The sequence below is a fragment of the Meriones unguiculatus genome, chromosome 3 (genome assembly GCF_030254825.1).
Source record: "Meriones unguiculatus strain TT.TT164.6M chromosome 3, Bangor_MerUng_6.1, whole genome shotgun sequence".
Classification (NCBI taxonomy): domain Eukaryota; kingdom Metazoa; phylum Chordata; class Mammalia; order Rodentia; family Muridae; genus Meriones; species Meriones unguiculatus.
Window position 1 is genome coordinate 132,461,502 of NC_083351.1, and position 8,504 is coordinate 132,470,005.

At 43.5% G+C, this 8,504-nt stretch overlaps 1 long non-coding RNA gene across 2 annotated transcripts; it reads left to right on the plus strand.

Moving 5' to 3' along the window:
- Window positions 1-1,546: 1,546 nt before the first annotated feature.
- On the plus strand, window positions 1,547-7,256 carry LOC132653139 (uncharacterized). 2 transcript variants are annotated; one of them, XR_009590874.1, is made up of 3 exons: window positions 1,547-1,967; window positions 3,937-5,946; window positions 6,973-7,256. It is a non-coding gene; the product is annotated as an uncharacterized LOC132653139 (long non-coding RNA). The 2 variants fall into 2 exon arrangements; XR_009590873.1 differs by having other exon boundaries at window positions 4,110-5,946.
- Window positions 7,257-8,504: the final 1,248 nt, after the last annotated feature.

The following is an 8,504-nucleotide window of genomic DNA, read 5'->3' on the forward strand; positions in this document are numbered from 1 at the left end:
TCTCTTGGCCCTCTCCCCTTTCTCTGTCAGGGTGTCTCTTTCTCTCTCTTTACCCCCATCATGTCCTGCTCTCCCTTCTCTCCCTTTCTTCATAGTCACCTAATAAACCTCTCTCATATAAAAAATCTGCTGTATGTCTAATCGTTATTATTTAATATGTCCCGTAACCTTACACCTTCTGCTCATCCACAGGATAGAGGATCAGGCAGGGTGATGTTTGATGAGGTGAAGCTACTGGGTCCATCTGGATTTCACTAGTCTAGGGTGCTTGCCTCACCTTCCCCCAGCTACCATGGTAAGTGCTACAGGGATGAGCTTTCTTAGTCAGTGCTGGCTTCTACTGATATAAAAGCAAAGGAAACAGGAAACCAGTCACATATGGTCCTTCATTCCAAGCAAGATAGTAGCCAGAGCCAAAAGGGGTCCCATTCAAGGGAGCCTGGTCTCATAGAATCTCAGGAATGGACATATACCTGTTATGATCTCTTATTACACCTGAATTCAGCTGTCTTTCAGCTAGACAGACAATCCGATCTGCTTCCAATCCCACTAAATTACCAAAAGGGATGGGACTATTCAAGGACTAGCTGACTTGGGTGTCAATGCCTCAGTAAAGCCTAGTATGTTGGCAGACATTAAGTGGTGCTTTCTGGGGACATAGTGACCAGCCAGTCCTGCTTTGCCTGGCATTTCTCAGTTTTAATAGTAAATCTCTCAAGTCTCAGAACAGCCCAAGCTCAGGTCAAAATGAGAGAGTCAGTTCCTTTAAACAGAGTGACAGGCTGGGCTAAGCTAGGCTTCCCTTGGCAAAGCTGTGCAGTCACCCATCTGCTGTGTAGACCCTGCAGACAGCCAGCAAGCAAGAGGCTTCCTAGGAAAACAATCACTGTGATTTTAGAGTGCTTAACTTTTTCCTCTTAAATATCCATCTGAATAATCAGTTAACACAAAACTAAAAGGTGAATAGAAAACAATTAAAATCAAATAAGAAAAAAGGCAAATGATTTCTGTGTCATAGGCTCATTGTCATCATCCTTTTCTCAAAATTACTTGCCAAGTGACTTGCTTCAAATATACTGGTCAATACCAAAGAGACAAGGTGAAAGACCAATTATTTTGGTATACAGAGATAACAAAACAGAAAGAGAGAAAGAGAGAGAGAGAGAGAGAGAGAGAGAGAGAGAGAGAGCAGCAAATACCTTAGAGGGGAACAACTCAAATTATTCTCCCTGTCTTTCAAAAAGAAGAAAATAGATTTGTTCAAGCTGGTCCACCATTGGTTAATTCTGCTGTAAATTCACTTTGCACTTTTCAGAAGTTCCCCCCCAATGAACAGCAGAGAGAGAATGTCTCTGGAAAGAGGAGAATGCACAGCCTACAGTCCGAAGCATATTTAATATGCTGTTTTTACAGCAGCCGCTGGTTTCAAAGAACTTTAACCCCGTTGTGTAAATGCGTCACCAGGAACATACCCAGGTTGCCATGGCAACAACCTCAGTGCAAGGCCCTTTGCTCTGTTGAACGGGTGTCAGCTTTCAGCCTCCTTGCATTCCAGGCTGGCATCAACCCCAGGCTACAGCTCAGACTTCATTAGAGGCCCCATGAAGGACAGTGAAAGAATCCTGAGCAATTCCGAGAACTATGAGGCAGCTCTCCATCAACACCTGAGGGCAGAGCTGAGAAAACACAGGGGAAGGATCATACCAAGCAAGGTTTCTCTGGCCTGTCCCCTGAAGAGACCGGGATGGACCCAGCAGCCTTTTCCTAGCTAATTTTAGGCACATCCATTGTTTTAGCTGGAAGAGACAACATCTAATCTGCTATCTGGAAGATCACTACAAGTATCACATGACCCACTCACGCTACAGGTGCAAGACCAGCTCTTGAGTGCTGCTCAAAAGGCTTGTGAAAATATTAAGGGTCCTCAAAGAAAATGTGGTAACAGGTTGGCTGAAGCCTGCAGTCAGGTAAACATTTCCTAACATATGATTTTAAACAATGATGTTTTCAAAGAGGTGGCCCAGAAAATAATCAGTTTAACAGAAAACTCTGATAGTTATGTGGTTCTTGAAATGTACTGGGGAGAGGTGGACAAAGTGGACTGTTAGGTTGGCCAGCCACTGTAGACAAAATTTAGAATCAAATGTTTCAAAAAAGCTAGGTTCTAGATCTGCCGTGTACTCATGGGTTGTATTCATATTGGCCCTTATACATTCTTAAAGTTCATCATAGGAAGGTTTGTTTGATAAAAGTTATGCATTTATTGTACAAGGAACTTTCCAGAATGGTCCTCGGTGAACTGGCCAGAAATCTGAAGCACAAAATAAATTTGGCTATCAGAGTGGAAAAGGAATATTCACAAAACAAAGCTCATACACAACCAACCTTATGGGAAACAGAAATGGGCCTCTGTCAGGCTCAGAAATGTGTGCAAACGAAACCTGACGGGCGCAACAAGCTTGATAAACTGGTCAAAGGGGAGAGCAAAAGGCACGGCACCTTTCATTTTTTTTCCACATGTAGAAATCCTTATTCGCTCACTCAGTGTCTAGAGAGCACAGACCAGGCCACAACCCCTTCGCAGGGCCACAGCGGTGGGTCACAGTTCGCTTCAATCCTGCCCTGGAATGCAGGCAATTTCCAGGTCCTCATTTGGCACAGGAATATGTAGTCTTATTTTGTGATAGTTTTCTCTCTGTGTTCCTACACTAACAAAATTCCTTGAGACAAGTTGTGTCATTTTAAATAAAATCTCCTTTTAATGAAACTGCCTTCAGAAAGATTTCCTATGGCACCCAGGAACTGTGACTTGGCCACTTGTGACCCACTTTTTAATTATTGGAGTTATGTTCTCTTTATGATCACTTTTTTTTTTCTTTCCTAGATTCGGTCCAGAGAATCAGTATTTGGGGGACTTATTAAGAAAACTCAGTTATTGACATAACTACTACTAAAAATAAGGAGTTCCTAAAATCAGGCAGTACTGCCTGGCTTGAAATGCTAATCAGATGTGCTAGTCTTCCTCTGCCCAAATAGCGTGGTTCCATGCTCACTGCCTCTGGAGACAGAGCAGGCAGGGCTAATGCAGAGGACAACACTAGGGTGTTTGTTTGTTTGTTTGTTTGTTTGTTTTGTTGAATTGGCCTCCAGATTTCTGCCCTCTTGGGGTGGTTTGGGGAGCCCCTAAAGAAGCAACGCTCTGGGAAATAGACGATGCGAACAGGCCTTCTGGACCAAAGCTGGGGCGTCTGAAGTGTCCCTAGGTCTGATGAGGGAACCTGCCTACAGGCCATGATGAACATGAAGTCAATCCAGCCCAAGAAACAGAAAACTCATCCTAGTGGGGACAAAGCAGAGAGGAACAGGGCCATTTTGGCGGATGACTATAGTGAGAGACACCCAGGTGTTGGGTGGGAGACCACATACACAGAAGATTTTCATATAATCCTTGGCTGTCCTCTTAGCACAAAGAGCACACATCCTCAACTTTTCTCCGTCTAGCAGATGCTATGGTTACAAAAGGTCTTCTAGATTACCATCAACCTGCAGAGTCATTTTCCTTGTTCCAGTTACCAGCAATCACAGCCTAAAACTACTATGTTGAGAAATTCTATAAACAATTGGTAAGTTCTACGTTGTGTGATGAAATCGCAATCTTTGGAGTGTGAGCCATTCCTTTGTCCAGTGTATCAATGATGTATTTGCTACCCATCCTTTGGTCACTCGTTATTCATCTTGGTTGTAAGATCAGCTGCTATAGTAACCAAATAACTCTGTTTTGATTAATCTTAACCCCGGAGTCAAGAATGGTAATACTGGCATTTGAGTATGCCAAAGAGAAGCAATAAGTAACTTTCTGTAAGGGAAAGGCCAACGCTTATCTTACAGAGGCATGGAGAGGGTTTGATGCCAATTGAAGTTTCAGTTTTCCTGCAGGTACTGGACCATACTCACCTATCCCTGAGCATCAGGCAGCAGCATGCTCTGCTCACAGTTCTCACTGCAAGGCCGGCCTTTCATCAGCCTTTCATCGGCCCAGCCTTCATCGTACTTGTCGCTCGGTTGCCAAGTGCAATTGTCAACATAAAGAAAATGTGTTTAAATTTCAGGATGGTTGTTTTGAGAGTAATGAGACCAATGTCTGTCTGCATCAGAACATCCCACTGTGTTGAGTTATCTCTGCTCATCTTCTCAAACTGCAACCTCATTTTACAAAGCTCTCACCCGCTGGGATCCAGCTCTTCTACGAAGCCCTTTCCAACCACGCATTGAAGAATGCCTGCTCCGGAGTCCTGTGCTGTGATGTTTGGTAACCCTCTTGTGCGATTATGAAAGTATTTGATGTAACGCTGTCTTCACCCCAGGGACTGAGACTCACACTACCTGTAAATCCTTCTCAAACCCCATCACACCCCACAGTCCCTGTGGAGTGTTCCCGACGAGAGACAAATATAATGTCTTTTCCTTCCACAACTGCCGGAACACTGAGGAGTGTTTGTCAATGGAATGGAAGGAACTTGTGAAAACAGCAAAGTACCAACTAGAACAAACATGGTCGGTCAGCCATGGGAGGAAAGAAACAGGTCATGTTATACTTTGCTCAGACTGCGTGTAGTAGAGCATCATGCAGAGAACTTATATACACCAATAACGACAGCAGAGATCTGGAGTCGGCTCTCCTGAGCTCTGTGCCTTGCACTCAAGAGTGTATGATAAGGTTTTGAAAATTGTATATCAAGGAGCTACATAATTTTAAAAGTAAAGATTGACCCTGCTTTTCCTAATACTCTGTTGTTTTCCTCTGTCTTGATTAAACATGATGAAAATGCTATCCTTATTCAGACTCATCACAGAGTACTTTCAGGTTTAAAAAAGGAACCCCAGAAACAGAATGTTTATAAAGAAAGGGAATTCTAAAATCAAAACTGATATGAGTCGGGTGCGGTGTCACACACCTGTAATCCCAGAACTCAGGGAGGCAGAGGCAGGTGGATCTCTGTGAGTTGGAGACCAGCCTGGTCTTCGAAGCCAGTCCAGGATAGCCAAGGCTACACAGAGAAGCCCTGTCTGGAAAAACAAAAACAAGCAAACAAACAAACAAAAAAATGATATGAAGTTCAGTGTTTTAGAATGATATAGTTAAAAAAAAAAAAAAAAGAAAGTCTGCTATGGTGTCCTGGCTAGACTAAATTTGAATTAATATTTTAAATCTTTAATGTCCAAATTGTTTTGCATTTCTAACACATAAAATAGTCTAGAGGGGGCTCAGTTTCCACCACCTGAGTGTGCAATCAGATGAACTTTGAACACTTTATTTGAATGAAGAGACACACTCAGGAAAAAAAAAAACACTCTCCCTTAGGTATTTTATTTGCAATTAAAACAAAAATTATAATCAGACATACTAACAGTTGAAGTCCTAAGCATAAAGCTTGCTAATGTTGATTGGTAACTTTTGTGCCCCAAACCTACTTTGCCCAGAGAGTATTTGCAGTTTCGATGTTTCCAGCTTTCAATGAAGTTTCCCATTTTTATAGAATATAACCTATATTCTATATAGATTATATTTAGGCACCGTGAGCACCTGTGTGTTCACAGATACGTGGGTCCTGAGAGAGCCTGTGTGTGTCAAACAACACGGCTGAGACGGTCACTGATCCGAAGGCTGGAACGTTCCCGTCTGTGACATCAACGTAAAGACTTTGTGGCCATCCCAGTCCACGACTCTGAGACACAAATCTACATGTTGATGCCCCTTGCTGCACTGATGAAACCTCGTGGTCATTTCGGCTGGCGCAGTTCTGTTATCCCTTTGCCTAAAATAACAAGTCTAAAGTTTCAGCAACAAAATTTGGAGACAGATTTTCTGTCAAGAGCTCCAACCTCTCTTTCAACTCCAAGGAAGGTGTGTTTGTGCTGAGGAGATAGAGGCTGGGGCAGAGCCAGGTGGGTTTTATAAGGTTCTTGGAACAGCATCCAGTAGCAGCTAATTCTGTAAACTAACGTTATACAATCTGCAGTCAGCTTCAAGGCCCAGCACCAGTGGATTTTAGTTTCTTTGCTTAAAAAAAAAAAAAAGTGTCCCTTGGAAGTACTGTATTACCAATGTCCTTGTTAACATAGCTGATGCTATGGGAGAAATGCTAATGACTTAGTCAAAAAAGTAACTGAAAATCTAAATTTGAAAAACTTTAGCAGTAATTTGTTTCATTTTGCTCATGTTTCTCTTTCTATATATGCACAGTAATTCATAGTACCCCCACACGTCTAAGGAAATTCAAATGAGATTTTTGTTAAATACAAAAAGAAAATTCCAAGTGCTAAGTAGCGTGGTGCCAGACTTCTACTGGCAGGCCTCGCCTCTGCCTTGGCAGTGCTTGTTCTGAATCTGAAATGGTCCCACACAGGCTCATGCTTTGAATGCTTGGCCCTCATCTGGTGCTGTTCTTGTGGGAGGCCGTGGAACCTTCAGAAAGTGGGGCTTACATGAGCAGAAGTAGGCCACTGAGGGTTGGCCTTGGAAGGTAATAGCCCAGCCCAGTTTCTGCCATTCTTTCCCCTGCTTCCTTCTTGTTGGTTTGAGGAGTCTCAGCCACACAAGCTCCCTTGGCAGTAGACCGATCTTCCCCACCATGCCTTCTGACATGAGCTGGACCCCTGAAACCACCACTCTTTCCTCGAGCTGTTTCTGCCAGGGACTGTGGTCATCATCACACACAAGCACCTGGTACTGTGATTCCTAAAGAAAATCTCCATTTTTCCAGTGCTAATGACTTTGTGTTGATGAATATGGGGTATATAACAATTCAAAGGGCACCTGATATGAATGATGCAAAATGTTAAACATCTATTATTATTATTGTTCTTGGTAGGAGGTTTCTGGATATTTAGTTATTTTTGCCCAGAATCTTTGTTTTCTAAATTGTCCACATGAAACACATTTTAACTTAACCTAATGGCTTCTTTCCATAGAACACAGACCATGAGTATGCTCTGATCATGTGACAAGGAGTTTGTGGACACAGCAGCCAAGCTCCAGTGACATGGGATTAGACAACACAGATGGGCAACTCTGAGCAAAGTACCTGGCACTCTGTGCAGGGTACCAGGAGGACTGAGATCCAGTTGCCCTCAGTAGCAGAAGGCTGAGTACATTGCTGATGGAGACCCCTCTCTCTCCCTCCCTCCTTCCCATAAAGGCTCCTCTCTCTCTCCTCTCCTTCCTCCTACCCCTTCCCTGGGATCACTGTTCAAATAAACCACCTAAACAGAATCCTTGCTTTGGCTTCTGCTTTGGGGAGACCTAACATAAAAACATCAGGCTCTGCCTTTTGGTGAGAAGCTATGTAGGGACGAAGATGTGGCTCAGTTGGTAGAGTGCTTGCCTAACATGCAGGAAACTCTGGGCATGGTGACACATACCGGGCCATCTCTCTAGCCCCAACTGCTGCATTCTTAAAGGGACACAACTTGGAGAAGCTGTAGTCATGCAATGTATCCAGATGTTTTTGGTCAGCAGTCACATGTCATTAGAAATATCACGGAACATAAAGTCCCCATTGCCTGATGGTATCTGCCCTATTTGATTAGAGCACAATGCATTCTCACAGGTCCAAAGTGATGCAGGCATAAGAAAGCCTACTGAACTTCCAGTTGAATAAAAGTATAGCTTCTACCATCACGCACAGCCCAGAATCCAAACGATGAGAAGCAACTGCTATCGTCTTCTGTGTTTTATGGTTGCCTTAGAGTATATTTCTTGTGCCCATGAAAATACACGTTGGTCCATAGAAAAATACACCATGTTACTCCAGCAGGGGCCTCAGAGGAGACTCAAAGTAGTAAGAACAGGCAGACTACGGCACATGTGCAGAGGTTGTTGATGAGGAGTCAGCAAGACTGTCAGTCCAGAACAAGGAAGCAGCTAAGGTCCACACAGAAAAAAAAAAAAAAACCTGTGTGGACCTGAGACAGGACAGCATGAAAGCCAGCACTGGATGTTCCATGACAACCATTGCTGGTGGTGAGGGCTCCTGTGAGTTTGGGGAAGAAAGACAGGACACAGATACACAACATAGAGTTACCTACTGTGCTCCTCTTCTAACACAGTGTCTGCTCTGGTAGGCTGGCCCTAAGTTCCCCACAAGAGACTAGCAAATTATTGATCTTCAGGAGGGTTGAAAAAGAAAACCAGACTCATGATGGGGATGTGGGGTACACTCGTCTCAGGGACAGGAGGAGGTGGTGGTCTTAGCATGGGTTGGGAATCACTATGGGCCTCTAGAGATGTATTCAAACAGAAAACAAATCACCATGGCTTCTCAACCAGGGTGCAGCTTAATCAGCATTTTGTCAACGCTGTTTTGGCTGTGCTGTCCTTTGCTCCCCCCAACTCTCTCTACTCTTCCCCCTTACTTCTTTCTCTGAAGCTTTTGTTTTTTCCAACACAGATCTCAAAGGTTGTGTTATTTCACCTGATAATGCCTTAGAATGTTAGCATGCAT